The 18,855-nt window shown below is 39.2% G+C and overlaps 1 long non-coding RNA gene across 1 annotated transcript in view; it reads left to right on the plus strand.

The window, feature by feature from the left end:
* The first annotated feature begins 317 nt into the window (after positions 1 to 317).
* LOC143164713 (uncharacterized) overlaps positions 318 to 18,855 on the plus strand; it is a 159,875-nt gene continuing 141,337 nt past the window's right edge. Inside the window, exons 1-2 of the long non-coding RNA XR_012996114.1 lie at positions 318 to 331; positions 9,983 to 10,069. This is a non-coding gene — a long non-coding RNA (uncharacterized LOC143164713). The remainder of the gene's footprint in view (positions 332 to 9,982; positions 10,070 to 18,855) is intronic.

Genomic DNA, 18,855 nt, shown 5'->3' on the forward strand with positions numbered 1-18,855 from the left:
CGATGCCCAGCCAGTCCCCGAGCAGCGGCCCCCCCGGCCAGCTTTCCCCAGTTTCTGTACTGAGCATGACGTCCCATGGTATGGAATGTCCCTTTGGCCAGTTGGGGGCAGCTGTCCTGGCTGTGCCCCCTCCCAGCTTCTTGTGCACCTCCAGCCTGCTCAGTCGGCAGAGCATGGGAAGCTGAAAAGTCCTTGACCAGTGTAAGCACTGCTGAGCAACAACTAAAACATTGGTGCGTTATCAACTTTGTTCTCCTCCTAAATCCAAAACACAGCACTGTACCAGCTGCTAGGAAGGAAATTAACTCTATCCCTGCCGAAACCAGGACAGGTACTTAATTTTTTTATCAGGTATTACAGAAATGCAAAATAATTTTTGTTTGAAGTTTTATAGCAAAAACATGTTCTGACAGGAGAATTGGCACTTCTAAATATCCTCGTTTTCTCATAGCAGTTTTAAAATTTTCTATGGGTTCAGTTCAGGCTTGTATTATTTATATGCTGTTTTGTCTTTAGCATACTTTTGTGGACATAATACAGAGTATATTTTAGGAAAAGACCACGTTCTTAGCTGTATTTAAAATAGAGGAATCGTTGCTCATCCTTTTTATCACGCTGGAACTAGCTACTTGCTACTTGTATACTTTCTAAATTGTCTTGACCATTTATTTTTAAAACTGCCTTCTTTCAATGATTACCTATATCTAGTATCCATTTTTGTAAAGTATATGTAGTTACCACAGAAACATTCAAAGACAATTGAAAAAGTCATAGTACCACAGTATTTTCTGATTACCTCGTGACTCAAAATGAACAGATGACTATTAACTAGGGCATTTTTCTGTATTTTCCAATAAAACCATTCTGCTTTGTCTAAGTAGTTAAAAGTTTATTGGAACAGAGAATTTATTCTCTTACCCTTTTTGATTCAAAAATAAGTCTTTCTGGAACAATGGGTATTCTTTTTCTGAATATCAAGTTTTTATTTTTCTTCCTTTACTCCCAGTTGTATTTTGATTAAAATAATAAAAAGGCTATAGTTACATGGAAAGATAAAATTTTTAAGCCTTGATAACCTTTGTTCTATATGTTATAAGAAAGCAAAAGAGGGACAATTGTAACATTTGGAAAAAATTGGGTAAAATTTTCTTTTTTTCTAAGGGTTTCACTGCAGTGACATTTGTTACTGCATATATTTTTCACTTTTTTTCTTCTAACATGTAAAATAATATTAGAAACTCTGGCCACCTTTGAAAAAATTACTTTCTTCATCTATTTTTTCCTTGTTATTTATGAGACACATGCTAATACCATCTGTTAATGAGTACGGTGATAAACTACATCTTCTGCTCTTCCTATCATGATCTCCTTTGAAGATGTTTTCAAGAGCTCATTCCTTGATAAATATTTTCAGTCTCAGACCAATTTATTATGAAATTTTGATCAAGGTACATAAGAAGAAAGAAAAATGTTTTGAATAAGGTATATCCTATTTAAAATGTGTTATTGTATACTCTGATTCTATGTAAAATTTAAATTCAGAAGAATTCTTTACAGCAAAATTTAACTATTTAACTTGTACTCTGAGTGAGGTCATTTCCCCACACAGAACTTACCCTTATGAACAGAATATGGGCACGATAATGTTTGTGTCATCTGATACTTCAGGACTCATATATGACTTGTTGGGCTGAGTATATGGTTGGCACAGTGAAACGTTGGCACAATTCATTTTCTGTTTGCAGTTAGCACAGTACTAGCAGAATAATTTGATACGGATTTTTACAAAGCTAGCCAAACTCACCTTGGTTACCGCATGCTGACTAAAATTATTTCTGTGCAGGTGAATATTGTGTAAAGTGAACATGGCAAAAAAAGTGCACATTGTTATCTTTTGTAATCAAGAGAGTGTTCTTACCTATTCATGAACTTTAAACATGCTTACCCAAAAGCTCATCCAACCAAAGCCCAAGCAGATGTTGGCCTGCATCTTGAATTTGTCATATTCATCATGAAAACAGTCCTGGCAATAAGTGCTGCTACCTCTCTCTCCACATAAATGAACCACTCATTCACAGAGTCCCGGGATGGCTGAGGTTGGAAGGGATATCTGGAGGTTGTCTTGGTCCAACCCCCGCTCAAGATTCCAAAATCTGCCAAGTGCACGTTAAGCTCATGTGAATTTAAAAGTTGTAACCCACTCCATGGAATCTGTATTCTTGCTGAAAACAATGTATAATAAGAAAGTCATTGTTTCTTGAAAGGCACTTGACACATTATGAGATCAACTCCTTAACTACTGTGGTATTCAGGAATTTTTTTATAAGTAGTTACTATTTCAGAACAAATGTTTCAAGGAAATAGGGTTCTTACTGAGGCCATAGTTTGATGTTTCAATCATTCATTGTCACTGTTGAACCTTGATGCAAAGGCCTTTCTTTTATTGTTCTTTACAAATCAGCTACAATAACACATTTAAGGTAGTACAGCTATGAAGTAATGCAAGTGAATTTACATTCAATGGTCCAGGACTGTCAGAATCAGTAATTGTAAAATGTGTCTCAGCTTGAGCAGTTCTTGAGAGTCTCTCCCCACTATGATGAAAGTTGTTTAGAGAGAGATCGGACCCTCAGATGCTTTATTCTGGCATATGACCACTCAAGTCAGCAAAGATACAGTGATCTATCAGTTAAGGATATGGTCCTCTAAAATGGTCATTTCTATAACACTGAAATAGACTGCATATTGGGTTTCTGCTGCATGATCTGATGGGAAAATAAGATGCAAATAAAATCTAAGTTGATTCTACTTGAATGAATAAAAGGGCCCATTGTTGCCCAAGATTACAGCAATTGCATTGTTCTCAGCAAAATCTTCTATAAGCCAGCAGCAATACAAATGTTTCTGAAACATCATTTCTCTTTTTAAAAAAAAAAAAAAAAAAAAGATGATTCTTAGAGATTTCACCTCCTCTTTGGGGATGAAATTATTTCCTTGACAGTTGGCAAAGGCAAGAGATTCACAAGTCTCAGCAACTGTTTTCCTGGTGGAAAAATCTAAGTGAAATGATTAGAACATCTGGCAAAGCTCTTAAATAAAACAGTACTTTGAAACAGAACTGATTCAGTGTATCCTAGGACATTACATCAGTGACATTAGAACAATTAATATTCAAGACGTGCTTAATTATAATTATACTTCACAGATGTTCTACAGGAAAAAGTGGAACATTGTGATTTCAGGTTGAGCTCTCATGCAAGCAGTCTAATGCAGTGGCACTTTACTTTCTTCCTATAAAAAATATTAACAACATTGACAGCTAAAACAAAATTATACATGAGAAACTTAGCAATAGCAAGCGCCCAGCATTTCAGATTATGTAAACAATAAATACCATGTTTTATCAGCTGCTCTATCAGCTGTATTAGACTGAAAAATTTTGGACATAGTGGCACATTTCTGGCAAATCTTTTGTGCTTTAGGCTTGTCTAAAGTAAGGATAATGGTAAACAAACCACAGAACTCTGTGGCTGAGGCAGGTATTCTGTTGCCTTAAGCACAAGTCTGTGCATTGTTTTTTGCAATCCTCTCTATCGTTCACTTGCTACCAGCTAAAAACGGGGCAGCCAGATTGCAGTGCTGCTCCTTCAGTGGGTGAGTGACTCCCCAGTAATGTAGTCAGTGAAAAAAATGGGATATTAGCATGCTATTAAAAATTAAAAGTATTTAATGGTGCCTAGGAGGTAAACCAAGGTTGAAAAGGAAACCTTGGGAATACTTCCTAGCCTTCAGTACTTGAATTAGCAATTTTAGCAACACTTTCAGCTGTGAAAAATTTTGGTAAGTATTAAGCAGTTATGAGGTAGGTACAATCTAGCTAAGAACGCAGGATATCTGCCATTTAAGATAGCTGTGAGAAGTCATTACAATTTCCTGTTGAAAACAAGAAGTTTCCAAATCAAAACATGGGTAGGTACCTATATTATCGAAGACAAAGATAAGACTGCTCAAGGCATGAGGTGTAAAAGGATTCCCTTAGCTCATCATTGTTCTAAATAGGATGTGTGTGTGTATTTAGACGGGAAGCAGAAGGCAGATATAAAGGCAGAGCAAGAAACAAGTGCGGTCCACAACCCGAGCCACCAGAGAACACAGCATTAGGAAATAAGCCTAACACAAAGGGTTTGTAACAACCTTGTTGAACAGACCTTGTTGCTCTGAGCAAAGAAATTTTTGGTTTGATATCTCCTGTTCTCGAGAAGTTGTATTTTATAAAATAACAAATTCTCAATTAACAGAATATCGAGCAATACCCATTGTCAGTTCCTCCTTCTAAGAAAAAGAGAACGTCAGAGTCAGTATATTTTTTTTAGTTGCTGAGGTCAAAAGAACAGCTACCACTCTAGATGAAAAAACAACTCCATGATTTCATGAAGTCACTTGGGACGATCGTAAGTGAGTTGAAATGCAACCTTAACTCCTCTGAATATAAAAAGTGCTTTTACAGGAGAACTGCATTTGAGATTTGATTACGAAAAAAAAATCATTTACTGTGATTTCATCAAGCTAACATCTTCCAATGATGAGCTGCAGTTAACACAATGCTACTCCTGTTCCACTCCTATTTAGCCACCTGTTAATCGTGAACAAACTGTTACAATAATTCATGGTTCATGGGAGAAATTTATGGGCATAGCCATTTAAAATCAAATAGTGAAATATGTGAGTTCCAGGAAAGGAGGATAAATTATTGAAAACTCCTGCTTCCAGACAACTTGAAAATATGTCCAGTACGACTAATTAAAATTACTCAGCTGAGCATCTGAATTTAATTAACCGAATGAGGTTGTGATGGATGCGATGTTTGTATTATTTTGCCTGATATTTCATATCTAATGAAACTTCACATTTGTTTTCTCAACCTGTGAGAAAAATAAGTGTTCAATATATTTATTTAATTAGGTATCTCTAAAAACACTTTAAATAAACAGGGTGAGTTTTTCATAAAACTGAAGTGTTGACTGCGTACAGTATCTTAAATAAATCCTTTAGGTTTAAAAACCCAGAGAATGAGGAAGGTGGTGTTTCTGCAGATGCACATGTTCTTTGGTTTCAATCCAAAAAGTCTCAGGAGTGTACAGTGTAACGTATCTGCTTGCAGTACAGTTTACTCTAAGTGGTAACACTTAACGTGCTCACGTTTGTCAGTGCAAATCCCTCGCTGCCCCCTGTGTATTCTGAACAACATGAAGGAAATAATTTTCTCTTATGACTACCTCCTCTGGCTACAAGTTTTTGCATGTGAAATCCTGGGCTACCAGGCTACTCTGGTAGGTCAATTCACAGTTCACCTTTCCTTTCTTATTTTCTATAGATTATTACCTGAAATGTTGTTTGCAATTTTTAATTTGCAATTTAAAAAAAAAAAAAAAAGCAGTGTACAAAGGAAAAGACATGATTTTTAAAATTTTATTATTTACTCCTAGGCTAGTCTGCATGTGCCAATGAATCTAAAGTACAGATTCATTTTAATCAAAGAGTAACACTACTTTTATATTATTTTTTCTACCTCAGCTTTCACCAAAGTTGGAATTTTTGGTAATCTTTGATGTAAAATCCATGTTTTCCATTTCCACACTATTTTCATATAGTTGGTGACTTGTGTTGTATTTGGCTTGGTTTTGAATTAAAGTAAAATTTACATCAGTACCCAAACAGTGATTTCTTACTAACGTCTGTCTGTCTTAATAATTTTTTTACCTAAGCAAGCCTTAAGATTTATTGAACAGCTTCATCGAATACATCCCTGCTTGAAGGGGGAAGAGAGGAAGAGAGAATGGAGAAAACTATTTCTTCCTTTTAACTTTTATCTCTCTTATCTAGCAGTTATTAAATGATTTTTATGTAGGAAATGTTGTATTATATTGTTTAGTTCTGCTGACTGTAGTTCATAGAAAGGCACTAAAAGCAGCAGGAATTTCCACGTTCACCTCTTCTTGTGCAGACAGCCTTTTGGGACTTCTCTTTGAACGAAACAGCATGAATTAGGATTTTGTGGGGTTTGGTATGTTTTTCAGATGTGTCTGACTTCTTTCTCTTATAAATTTTAAGGTCAGGGAACAAAACGTCATTTTCAAAATTGCTAGTTTTTGAGGCTATGAACTGTTATTAGTATTGCATTTTTCCATGAGCTATTGTGTGGTTTTCAGTCTCATCAAGCTGATCTCTTTAGGTTACTGCTCAGAGTGTCTTGGGACTCAATTTTATATGTGAATCCTGAAAAGGCCATTCTGAGGAGTGGGTATACGAGGCTGTGTCAGAGCTCCTATTTCATGTATTGCTGCCATCAAGTTGTGACATGTAAGACAATACTGTCTTAGACAGTAAGCTCAACCTAAGCCTGTGGTTGAGCACTTGGCAGGTGATTTTAGACTGAAGTGTCTTAAATTTGATCCAAGAGCTTATCTGGCCTGCTCTTAAGTGATAACAGGAATCAAGGTTAGTGAGTTTTTTCTGTGTTCCTGAACCCTTCTTCTATAGGCGAAATCAGGGCAGAAACCTGCAAGACTGAATGGATTTTCATATGTGCTTTTTAATATTTATTTTCAATAGTATTGCAATAAAAACTTATTTGCAAAACAAGGAAATGAAACCAGCAGATATGCCAAAATTCAGATGTGGATTCCTTGTCAGCCGTGTATGCTTGTTGACACCTTGTAAAATACAGTAGAAAAAGGCTAGTAGTTATTGTGAAGTTTTCTCTGAAAATAAAAGTAGTATTATTGGAGTTTAAAATAAAAGGGGAAATACGATCTGTATTGTGTTCTGTTGTGAGGTAATTGCAACTAGAGACATTTTAGCTCAAGGTTTCTATTATGCTTATTAGAAGTCATTTTATTACTTTGCAAGGTTGTAGCCTGTATCTTTGAGATTCTGTTGCATGAAATTCTACACCTCCCCTTATTGGGCTATATGACAGGGACAGTAATTAGCACTAAACTCCAAGGCAATTTATTTTCATAAAATTAATAATAATGAAGATAATTTCATTTTTGAAAGCAGCTCTGTGAAAAGGCATCTCAGATCGCTGCATGGAGATCTTGATTATACAGTGAAAAGGAGCTATTCACAGGAGGGAGTATTAGCATAGCCACATTCCACTAAAAACACTCTTACTCTTGCCAAGTTTCTGTGCATAAAATCATATGCATGCTGTGTTGATGTTATTAGCTTCCATCGTTCAAGCTGCTGCAGTCCCCTCTGTGTAAATGTATACAGAAGAATCTTTATATGCCAGGGAATATGATCCCTAAACACTTTAAAGGGTGATGCATTTAAAAGAATGCAAAACAAAGTATGTCAAAATCCAGAAAAGAAGACCGGGTGAATGACTATTTGAATTATTTCTGTTTCCTATCTGTGAAAATTGAATTGACTGATAGTAGAAAGAAACACTTAACTGGTTTTATTGTATTAACTTTTATTTCAGTTGCTTGTCTTTAAATTCCTATGGTTCCATAATCAAAATCTTGAAGTAGTTAGAGAAAGCGGTCTGAGACGTTATGGAATCAATGTATAAATTCAAACCCGATTTGAAAAATGCTGCTCTTGTTTTCCTTCAAAGCAAAGTAGTATGTGGCTCATAATGCCATTGCAACAGAATAAATCACTGTGCTAAATTGGTGACTGACAGATCTTCTAGTTCATGAATTTGTGGTGCCTAAATGCCTTCCTGAACCGAACATATTGGTTCAGACATATTTTGGGAGTCTACTTAGAAGCCTGATTTCTGAAACAATCATCTCGTAGGGAAGTAGGGAAGAAGCTTTAGGCTTCTCCATTTATTATTCCTGTGCAGCTAAACTGTATCCACATCCTCACAGTTCTCATGCCATTCATATGTTAGAAGATCAATTCTCTGATTTTTTGAAATGCAAAAGAGGGAACTAGATTGGGAAAAACAACTACTAATTGAAACCAAAGCTATTGGTTTTGAGGGTTGATTTTCTGAATATACAGTTGCACTCTGGCATGTGTTAAGCCTCTTTTCAAACTTTGTCATTTTTGGCCTTGCTGTCTCAGTTCTCAGCCATTCGGCTGAGCCGGGGTGTCACTGCACTATGGTATTTCAAGCTACATCACTTTTCTACATCCTTCTTCTGTTACATGTTCCAAAGTTTGGAAACCCATAACTGGGCTAATTGGTGGAGATGATGTGGACCAAGGGATGGAAAGTCAAGATTAAATTACTGGGAGTTTTTTAGGTTTGCTTTTTGTTTGTTTAAGCATAGGGGAAGCTATTCACACAAAATACAGCCAAAGGAAACCAAGCCTGCAAAATCAAACCCCAAGTTTAGAATTGTTAAAACTGAGGAAGTCTTTTTGTCCCTTTTAAATGAATTGTTATATACTCTTCAACGTGAGACTTACCGTCTTGAACCCTTGCTGGGAAAGATGTGTCTGGGAGTGAACCAACCCAATGAATGTGGAAGCAGTTTTATACATAAAAAACCTAATTTGATTGTCATAAAGGCTGCAGAATTGTCAATGCATGATGTAGTGGGAAATACTGAGTGAGACAGGCTAGAAGGATTTCAGAGGACAGTCTCCTGATTAAGGCTGTTCAGATTGAATTTTATCCAATTTGGAGATTTGGGAATAATGTTTAAAGATACTGAAACAAATATTAATGCTGCTTTCCTCATTTTACTTGGCTTACAACTTGAGAATCTGACACTGAATTCCAGTTTGAAGTAAATTAAATCAGTGATTTTGATGTTCATTGTGCTATAAATTTAAGTACTCCAAAAAATGGATCCCTAAGTATTTTAGACTGGACTTCCTAGTTTAAAGGAAAAATTATTGTTTCTCTGTCTCGCTTCTCCATCTATAAAATGAAGACAACACTATTGCCTCATCAGGATATGGTGGTTTCTGTTTGTTAGGTGTTTGGCTGCTACAGTCAGAGGATTTAAAGAGCTGATCAGGAAATGAATTATTTCATATTCCAGAAATGAGTTGAACAGAGTGCAATGAATACACATGGATGCAAATATCATCAATGGTATTTACATATTGATGAAAATGATAGGTCAGGTTGAAAGGTAAAAATATTTATATGTGCTTTTTCAAAGATTGTTGTTGATCCTGAGCTTTTAATGAACAAAGGTACCAGTTCTGGCATAGGGCATTTCCAAAATTTAGAATACTTATCTTACAGCCTTTTTCATTCTTTTAATAATTTTTAAAATCCGTAATCCTTACAAAGGTTAATGAAAGACTGGAAAGCAAATTCATCATTAAAAAACATCAAGCTTTTGAAATCGTTTTGGTAAGGTAAAATAAACTTGTTTGTTATTAATCATTTAAACTCAGTAATTTTATTTAAACTTATAGAAAATGTTTATATGTGGTTTATTTTGAAAATTAAGAATTTTAAGAAATATTTTTAGTATTTTTTTTTTTTTGACAATAAAACATATTAAATGTGGTATAGTCTTTATAAGAAAACCATGTATTTTGAGGAATAGCAGACTATAAATGCATTCTGATTTTTTTCCCGCACATATATTTGTAGAGAGTTTTCACCAGGTTGTTCATGTTATGCTGAATCCAGATGAACCCAATAATGAGAATTGAACTAGCCCTCAAGACGTGAAACAAGCGTCAGTCAAACAGAGTAAGCAGAATAAAATGGCATTTTTCAATGTGCAAAAAATTACTGAAGTAAAGTGCTGCTCTAACATAGTTTCTCTCCTGTTGAATACAGATCAAACACAAGTTATTCCTGTTGCTGTGTTTATTATGGCTGCTCAGAATGATTACAGAATTACACAGGCAAAAACATGATGGAGAATCAAGAGGTTAGAGCAATTCTCTATACATCAACTCCCTCCAGGATTGCAGTGTCATGGAGCATTTGCTATTAAAAGAGGAAAGAAAGTGTGGAATATTATTAGTCTAACTCTTCTTTCCTCTGCAGAATTGCCAGATGTCATTGGATCATTGTCTAGCATTGTAGGAGGGATATGAGGAAGCCTAGAGCAACTCCAGACTATCACGGATGCAGGTGGGATATACTACCCTGTTGTTGACCTACCAAGGTAGGTTGTGGAAAGATGCAGGCAAAAAAAAAAAAAAAAAAAAAAAAATCTATCCAGCTAAACATGTTAGCAGAAGACTGTTTTGTTCCCATTGTTCGTGTTTTATTCATGCATCCGGAAAAGTTAATGGTCAGGATATGTAGCTGCACCTTTGACGTGTTTCACATGTTTATTATAAATTTAATGTGACTAAACTTTGTTATATTCTACTTGAGAATTCCTTCGGTATGTGACTCATTTTGATTACTTGGTACAAAAGTTTCCTGTAATATAACCCCCATTCTTTGTTGTCCCAAATTCACATTTATACAAATTTCTTGTATCATGAATTTTGTACAGATTCCTGACAAGGTCCCCTATGTCACTAAGCTTGTTAAGGTCTGTGCTGCTCCATGTGGTACATCTAAAATCAATTTCAGTCACATTTGACCGTTCTGCAGATGGAACATTATTCATGCATTAGACTTTCTAAGTGGGGTAGAGCAGAACCTTACATTTATTCCTTACAATTGTATCTGCATTTTTGTATTATATATGGTTCAGTAACCTTTTGTAGAAGACCAGAAGATGCCTCTGGAGGCAACACAATGTGCTTCAGAACTGATTTATACTGTAACATCTGTCAACTTTTCCCTAGGACCTAGTTGTGCCAGGATACACGTCATCTTTTCTAATGACTTATCAAAAGATAGAGGCTGACTGTGGAAAGAGATGTACCATGGGAATGAGTCTGATACTACTTTCTGCCATTTTTCCAAGAAATAGTGTTCAATGTGCATTTATTGACTCGAGGATTTGTAACTTGCAGTTTAGTGTGCATTTTGCCCATAAGGTTAACTTTTTTCTTAATGAATTTCTGAAAATAAGGCATAGAAATGCTGTTGTAAAATGTGTAAGTATACGTGGAATGAATTTTGAAAATATTCGGAAGAACTTCATTTTCCTGTCCTGTGAAGTTTGTTGAAATTTCAAAAAAATCCTCAAACCAATATTCATATCTCTTCCTCTCTCCCCCTAGCAAACAGAAAAGCAGGCGTAGGAAGGCTTCGAATAGCCAGTGTATTTTATAACATTCATTAGCTCATGGACTTGAAAATAGATCTCTTGCATCTCATATGAACATTTTGCCTACTTGGGTATTGTATCTCTCTTTCGTTTTGTATAACTATTATTTAGTATGCCAGGTGAGTGACAGCCAGATACTTAGAGGAGTTACTTAAACTATAAAAAATGTAGAGCCTCCAATTCCTCCTTTCAGTTTTATATCCATTATCCCTTAATTCTATGGTTATTTTGTTTTCTTACTATTAATTTAACTAGAATTTCCATCCTAGCCTTAGAATTGTTCCTTAGCAAACTCCAACAGCACTCTTTACTATAAAATGTTCACGTTAGCTGGTAAGTTTAATCAAAGACAGGAAACTGAAAAACAGATCAGATCCACAACCGTTCCTTTATAAAGGAACTGTGTCTTCACCATATTAAAAACATAAACCACTGATTTCCTCCTAAAAAGTGTATTTGTATTAAAAGAATTACTCTAATATTTATATTAGGAAAAATGGTCTTTAATACCATACGTGGAGTTCATTGGCATAGACATCTCACATCCTTGAACTGCTTCAATCAGGTGGTTCTGTTGTCTGTGAGTATGATGTAAATATGAGCATTTTGTCATGGGAGGTCTGATTCTGCCTTTTTTGTCCTATACCAGCTACTAGGAAGAAAATTAACTCTATCCCAGCCCAGGACAGGGTAATAGAATCATAGAATCAGAATAGTTTGGGTTGGAAGGAACCTCTAAAGGTCATCTAGTCCAACCCCTCTGCCGTGAGCAGGGACATCTTCAACTAGATCAGGTTGCTCAGAGCCCCGTCCAGCCTGACCTTAATGTTTCCAGGGATGGGGCATCCACCACCTCTCTGGGCAACCTGGGCCAGTGTTTCACCACCCTCAGCGTAAAAAATTTCTTCCTTAGATCTAGTCTAAATCTACCCCCCTTTAGTTTAAAGCCATTCCCCCTTGTCCTGTCGCAACAGGCCCTGCTAAAAAGTTTGCCGACATCTTTCTTATAAGCCCCCTTTAAGTACTGATAGGCTGCAGTAAGGTCTCCCCGAAGCCTCCTCTTCTCTAGGCTGAACAACCCCAACTCTCGCAGCCTTTCTTCATAGGAGAGGTGTTCCATCCCCCTGATCATTTTTGTGGCCCTCTTCTGGACCCACTCCAACAGGTCCGTGTCTTTCTTATGCTGAGGGCTCCAGAGCTGGACGCAGTACTGCAGGTGGGGTCTCACCAGAGCAGAGTAGAGGGGCAGAATCCCCTCCCTCGACCTGCTGGCCACGCTTCTTGTGATGCAGCCCAGGATACGATTGGCCTTCTGGGCTGCGAGCGCACATTGCTGGCTCATGTCCAGCTTTTCACCCACCAGTACCTCCAAGTCCTTCTCGGCAGGGCTGCTCTCAATCCCTTCATCCCCCAGCCTGTATTGATACCAGGGGTTGCCCCAACCCAGGTGCAGGACCCTGCACTTGGCCTTGTTAAACCTCCTGAGGTCCACACAGGCCCACTTCTCAAGCTTGTCCAGGTCCCTCTGGATGGCATCCCGTCCCCCTGGCATGTCAACCGCACCACTCAGCTTGGTGTCATCTGCAAACTTGCTGAGGGTGCACTCGATCCCTCTGTCTACATCATTGATGAAGATATTAAACAGTACCGGTCCCAATACGGACCCCTGCGGGACGCCACTCGTCACCAACCTCCATCTGGACGTTGAGCCATTGATCACTACCCTCTGGATGCGACCATCTAACCAATTCCTCATCCACCGGACAGTCCACCCATCAAACCCATACCTCTCCAGTTGAGAGAGAAGGATGTTGTGGGGGACCGTGTCAAAGGCCTTACAGAGGTCCAGATAGACGCCATCTGTAGCCCTTCCCATGTCCACTGATGTAGTCACTCCACCATAGAAGGCCACGAGGTTAGTCAGGCAGGACTTGCCCCTGGTGAAGCCATGCTGGCTGTCTCGAATCACCTCCCTGTCCTCCATGTGCCTTAGCATAGCTTCCAGGAGGATCTGTCCCATGATCTTCCCAGGCACAGAGGTGAGACTGACTGGCCTGTAGTTCCCCAGGTCTTCCTTTTTCCCCTTTTTAAAAATGGGGGTTATGGTTCCCCTTTTCCAGTCAGCGGGAACTTCACCAGACTGCCACGACTTCTCAAATATGATGGATAGTGGCTTAGCAACTTCATCCGCCAGTTCACTCAGGACCCGCAGATGGATCTCATCGGGCCCCATGGACTTGTGCACCTTCAGGTGCCTTAGATGGTCTCGAACTTGAAGTTCTCTCACAGTGGGTGGCTCTTCATTCTCCCAGTCCCTGCCTTTGCCTTCTGTGGCTTGGGTGGTGTGGCTCGAGCACTTGCCAGTGAAGACTGAGGCAAAAAAGTCATTGAGTACCTCCACCTTCTCTGTGTCCTCGGTAACCAGGTCTCCTGTTTCTTTCCAGAGAGGACCCACACTTTCCCTGTCTTCCTTTTATCCCCAACATACCTATAGAATCTTTTCTTGTTGTCCTTGATGTCCCTGGCCAGATGTAATTCTATCGGGGCTTTAGCTTTCCTAACCTCATCCCTGGCTGCTTGGACAATTTCTCGGTATTCCTCCCAGGCTACCTGTCCTTGCTTCCACCCTCTGTAGGCTTCCTTTTTGTGTTTGAGTTTGTCCAGGAGCTCCTTGGTCATCCATGCAGGCCTCTTGGTGTTTTTGCCTGAGTTCCTCTTCATTGGGATGCATCACTCCTGAGCTTGGAGGAGGTGATCCTTGGATATTAACCAGCTTTCCTGGGGCCCTCTTCCCTCCATGGCTTTGTCCCATGGCATTATACCAAGCAGACCCCTGAAGAGGCCAAAGTCTGCTCTCCTGAAGTCCAGGGCAGTGAGCTTGCTGTGCGCCCTCCTCGGTGCCCTCAGGATCTTGAACTCCACCATTTTGTAGTTGCTGCAGCCCAGGCTGCCCTTGAGCTTCACATTCCCCACCAGCCCCTCCTTGTTGGTGAGAACAAGGTCCAGCATAGCACCTCTCCTCGTTGGCTCCTCCATCACTTGGAGAAGGAAGTTATCATCGATGCATTCCAGGAACCTCCTGGATTGCTTATGCCCTGCCATATTGTCTCTCCAACAGATGTTGGGGTGGTTGAAGTCCCCCACGAGGACCAGGGCTTGTGAACATGAGGCTGCTCCTATCTGTCTATAGAGGGCCTCATCCACTCGGTCTTCCTGGTCAGGTGGCCTGTAGCAGACCCCCACTGTAATGTCACCTGTCCTTCCCCTCCCTTTAATTCTGACCTATAAGCTCTCAGTCGGCTCCTCATCCATCCCCAGGCAGAGCTCCATGCACTCCAGCTGGTCATTGACATAGAGGGCGACACCCCCTCCTCATCTCCCCTGCCTGTCCTTCCTAAAGAGCCTGTATCCCTCCATCCCAACAGTCCACTCATAGGAGCCATCCCACCACGTCTCCGTGATGCCAATAAGGTCGTAGCCCTGCAGGCATGCGCACGTCTCTACCTCCCCTTGTTTATTCCCCATACTACGTGCGTTTGCATTGAGGCATTAAAGTTGGGCCCCTGATGAAGCTGTCTTACTGGCTGGAATTCCTTTGTGCTGCTCTTCAGGTGCTCTCCTGCTGACCTGTGATCCTTCCCCAGGCTCTGGGCATCTATTGCTGGCCCTGGCATCGAACTGGTAGGAGTGGGATGGATTGAGGTTCCCCTCCCCTGGCATCTCTAGTTTAAAGCCCTCTTCACCACCTTGACAAGCCTATGACTGAAGATGCTCTTCCCCTCCTCTGACAGATGGACCCATCTGTCAGCCCCCAGTAGTCCAGGTTTCTCAAAGCAAGTCCCATGGTCTAAGTAGCCAAACCCCTGGCTGTGGCACCAGTCCCGTAGCCACTTGTTGATTCGCCAGATTCGACCGGCCCTTTCAAACCCCTTCCCTTTGACCGGCAGGATTGATGAAAAAACTACCTGCGCTCCAGAGTCCCTTACTGCTGCTCCCAGGGCTCTGTAGTCCTTCTTGATAGTCCTCAGACTGCTCCTGGCTGTGTCACTGGAGCCCACGTGAAACAGCAGCAGCGGATAATAGTCAGTGGACTGTAGGAGGCTTGGCAGCCTCTCGGTGACATCCCTGATGCGAGCCCCCGGTAAAGCAGCACACCTCTCTAGAGAGTCACTAGCTACACTGTAAAAGTTATTAATTAAGTGTGTAAATGAGCAGGAATTTTCCTTTTTCTTACTGTTTTTGGCTGGGATAGAGTTAATTTCCTTCCCAGTAGCTAGTATGGGGCTGTGTTTTGGATTTGTGCTGAAAACAGTGTTGATAACACAAGGATGGTTTTGTTATTGCTGAGCAGTGCTGACACAGAGTCAAGGCCTTTTCTGCCTCTCACCCCACCCCACCAGCGAGCAGGCTGGGGGGGGGCACAAGAAGTTGGGAGGGGACACAGCTGTGACAGCTGACCCCAACTGACCAAAGAGATATTCCACATCATGTGACGTCATGCTCAGTATATAAAGCTGGGGGAAGAAGGAGGAAGGGGGGGATGTTTGGAGTGATGGCGTTTGTCTTCCCAAGTCACTGTTAGGTGTGATGGAGCCCTGCTTTCCTGAGATGGCTGAACACCTGCCTGCCGATGGGAAGTGGTGAATGAATTCCTTGTTTTGCTTTGTTTGCTTTTGCTTTACCTATTAAACTGTCTTCATCTCAACCCATGAGTTTTCTCACTTTTACTCTTCCGATTCTCTCCCCCATCCCATTGTGGGGGGAGTGAGCGAGCGGCTGGGTGGTGCTTAGTTGCCAGCTGGGGTTAAACCGCAACAGAGAGAGGTTGAAATTATAATTTAGCATACACTAGAGAAGTCTTATTTTAGTCTGTCTCAAAATATCTTTAGTTCTATTTGTAAGTAAAGTTGCAAACTGTAAAATGACAGTGTATTATGATTTCTATTTGGAATTTAAATTGTTTTGGTTAATATTAGTTAGACTAAATATAATAAATTTCTAAGGTTACACATACTGCATGCATACATATAGAAGTAAAAAGTAAAATTCAAGTTTAACCTAAGCTGAGTATAACTTCAGTTGTCTTTACAGATTTTAATTCTGTACCATGTTTTGTGTCTTTTTGTGATAGTTGGCTTTACTGCTTTTATATTGATTCAGTTTAACATATTGTCCTATATGTTAAAGTTATTTAGGATGTTATTTTTTTTTTATTTTCCTATTTAGATCTCTCTTGTAAGTGAAAATACATTGGGTAATCTGTAGGACATATATTTGTGAGTTAACTACACAAAGCTGTATTTTAAAGATTGAACATAATGTTGTAGTTATGTAGTTACAACAGAATGTGAGGTGAAACTACTGTTCCACCTGAGCTATACTGGCCATTCTGGGGACAGATTATCTTATTGCCTCCTGGCAGTTGACCATATTCTAAATAATCTAATATTCATCAGTTCATAGGAAGAAATCTGATATATAGAGCTAATTAGCTTAATCAGTGGAGGTATCTAGAATGCGAGGCCGGGCTCCAATCTCTTGCAAAGCAGAGCAAAGCTTCCCTTGCAATAGAGAGCATCCAGGACTTGGCACATTCACCTGAAATATGGCAGGGTGAGCGTTGACAACTTTGATAAGCCTTTTCCTCAGGAATTCTCAGTTTGCTCTATGTGGCTCTGTACTGTGGCGCTTAAAAGAGACCATGGTATCAGTTAACGAGCAGCACTGCAATGAGGTTTATCAGTTTATATATGGTCCCATAGCCTCTGTGATGGAGTTTCCAAAAACAACTACGTGCTAAGAAAGTTTTAGCAAAAAAGCATACTGTATCAGATCAACCAAGTTTATTCATGTCCATTCTTTAATACTTACTCATTTTGGGAAATGTAACAACATAGGGACATGACAGGATCTCTCATGTAATCAAAATTAAAACCTACATATTACAAATAAAAAGGAAAATTTACATTTTGTTCTTTCTTTTCTTTATAAGAGATTTCATTTACAGTTTTACCAACAGCTGACCTATGCAATCTAGTAGTAGATCATTTGGTGGAAACTAGTTTGGAGGTTTGGGGCCAGAGAACCATAGGTTGCTCAATATCTAGCTCAAAGTCTGTAGAAAGTGCATCTATTAATGGTTTTCTAGCTGTGGGGTTTTTTAACCTGTTTATTATCACCATTTCTACAATCATTCTGTTCTTGTCCCTTCCTTTGCGTTGCAATGCACAAAAAATAACATTTAAAAAAATAAACGTTGTGGTTTTCTCTCTTGAGATGTCCACAGTTTGAATGAATTATGGTGCCACATTATCCTCAAAGGTCTATGGGATCAGAATATTGCATGAAGCTGTATCAGACAACATTGACTTGCCATTAACTTTCTGTTCCAGCTCTATTATGTTTAAATCTCCAGACCGAAGCTGTGGGTATAATTCCTTTTATTGTTTTGGTCAAGTGAGAGGATTTTTGTCTGTAAACATTCCAAAAAACTTGGATGTGGCTGCCAAGCCAAGTATTCTGTCTGGCATTTGTGAGTTAATGAAAGAGCTGCTTTAGCTTTATAGCTGGATTTCAAAATACAGAATCTGGAGGAGTATATTGCAAATGTAATGTTACCCAAGCCTCTCTCAATGATAATTTAAATAAAGAATGACCCAGTGGAATTGCAGCAGTGTATAGTGCTGCCATTTAGGAGAATGGAATCATGTCTCAAGCCTAGAGCCAGTTAAAAGTAGGGATTTGAAGCTTTTGGTCTCAGGGGACAAAGTAAGTGCTTTTCATTTTCTCAAGCCATTCACTGTTGACGAAAGGTAGCCTTCTATAGATAGCTGCTAATAGAGAGAAAGATTACGATTATTAGAATATGCCTAATACACTGAAAAAATTTACAGACTTTATTTTTGTTGTGCTTTTTGGTCAGTGAAGAAATAATCACAAGGTGAATGCATTTTGAGAGGACAATGGTACACATAAAAAGAAAACCAATACGAAAAGCAACAGCTTATACCCGAAACATTCTGGATTCCTAGGTGATGCCTAATTCAAGTACTAGGTAGGTCTGTTAGCACTTAGCTTCTGAGAGCTTCACGCTCCTGATATTTGCCATATTTAATCTGCCATATCTGTGGTCACATGTATAAACAGACTGGAAGATTAATGCTAGAGTGAGAGAACAAGGACCCAGAATTCTCCCAGCTATCCAAGGTTCCAAGATGAAGAACTATATTACCATAGATTTCCTCTGTAGTCATTAAGGAGAAAGAGAGATGCACGTCTGGGGAATGGTAGTGATCTGAGAGGAATCGTATTCTGCAAGTCCTGCATCTTACTGTTGCCTACACACAGAATCTGCAGTTCCTTTTAACTCCACAGTTAAATGCTTGAAGTTTGATGGATAACTCTAGGCTTAATAGTGTTTCACTACTATTCCTACTTACTGTCAGCTTATGAAACAATTGTTATATTAATTGCTTTAGCAGAAAAGATAAAAATGAAGGGTAGTATAAAATGTAAAACAGTATCTCAGAGTTGTTAGCTGGAATCTCTTTCGACATGGTTAAGTTTCCATCTATGTGTTTATATAATGTAAAACATGAAATGGAAATATATGTGTACCAAAAATAAGCCAAAAAATCATTGACAAACTCATCTGGGAGACAGATATATATAGATATATATATATATA

The sequence above is a fragment of the Aptenodytes patagonicus genome, chromosome 9, assembly GCF_965638725.1.
Source record: "Aptenodytes patagonicus chromosome 9, bAptPat1.pri.cur, whole genome shotgun sequence".
NCBI lineage: Eukaryota > Metazoa > Chordata > Aves > Sphenisciformes > Spheniscidae > Aptenodytes > Aptenodytes patagonicus.